Raw genomic sequence first — 1,096 nt, forward strand, 5'->3', positions numbered from 1 at the left:
AAAGAAACAGTCTAAACAGATAACATGATAATATTTAGTGTTACTTTTACCTATAGATATAATATTACGTGGGTCTAAAGCAGTGGTACTCAACCTTTTTTATATGGGCCACAAACACATTTTCGTCTTGTTGTCGCGGGCCGCAAACAAATTTTTAATGGTTAAAAAATAACGTTCTTCAAGATTTGAAGTTGGGAATCACGACTCTGCAGTATTTTGCTGGTAGGCGTGAATTTCAAAATGGTTTTACTCCATGCGGGCCACTGATAAAATCCCGGCGGTCCGCAGGTTGAGTTGAGCTCGTCCAAATTATGATATAATTATGTTAAACTCTACAAAAAAGAACTTCCGATACCGGGAATCGAACCCGAGCCTCCTGGGTGAGAGCCAGGTATCCTAGCCACTAGACCATATCGGATATTGACAATGTTACGAATTCATATAAATATTTTTATTATCATTCATAGTTATAGTCATCAGTCATCACTCATCACTATCTTATCTTATATATTTAAACGAGCAATTCTTGTATATATACTAGCTGTCCCATATATATGTCAGCATGGCAACGTCCATCCCTATCCCGTCGCACAAACAATGGTCGCCGTCAGTCTCGAGTTGTAATAATTTACTATTATTTATTCAGCAAATGCACTTATCAATATAAAAAGTACCCAGTAGCCGATTCTCAGACCCACTGAATATGCATATAAAATTTGGTTAAAATCAGCCGTTTCGGAGGAGTACGCGGCCTAACATTGTGACACGAGAATTTTATATATAAGATAATTGAAATCTCGGAATCAGCTCCAACGATTTTCATGAAAATTAGTATATATAGGGGGTTTCGGGGGCGATAAATCGATCTAGCTATGAATCATTTTTAGAAAATGTCATTTTCATCGTGTTTAATCGAATACCGAGCAAAGCTCGGTCAAGTAGCTAGTATAATATTATAAAACAATTTTGTTCCCTTTAATCTTTAAAAGTACAGATTTAAAAATTACGGGAAGTAGCTTTTGCGGCGGTACCGACCGCGACCGATGCGGACCACGTGTAGTAATAATGAATACAAGGCAAAACTGCTGAATCGATT

The 1,096-nt window shown here is 37.2% G+C and overlaps 1 non-coding gene across 1 annotated transcript; it reads right to left on the reverse strand.

The window, feature by feature from the left end:
- Nucleotides 1-346: 346 nt before the first annotated feature.
- Nucleotides 347-418, reverse strand: Trnae-cuc. Its single transcript has one exon. It is a non-coding gene; the product is annotated as a tRNA-Glu (tRNA).
- Between the last annotated feature and the right edge of the window lie 678 nt (nucleotides 419-1,096).

This window comes from Aricia agestis, chromosome 8 (assembly GCF_905147365.1).
Source record: "Aricia agestis chromosome 8, ilAriAges1.1, whole genome shotgun sequence".
Classification (NCBI taxonomy): Eukaryota; Metazoa; Arthropoda; class Insecta; order Lepidoptera; family Lycaenidae; genus Aricia; species Aricia agestis.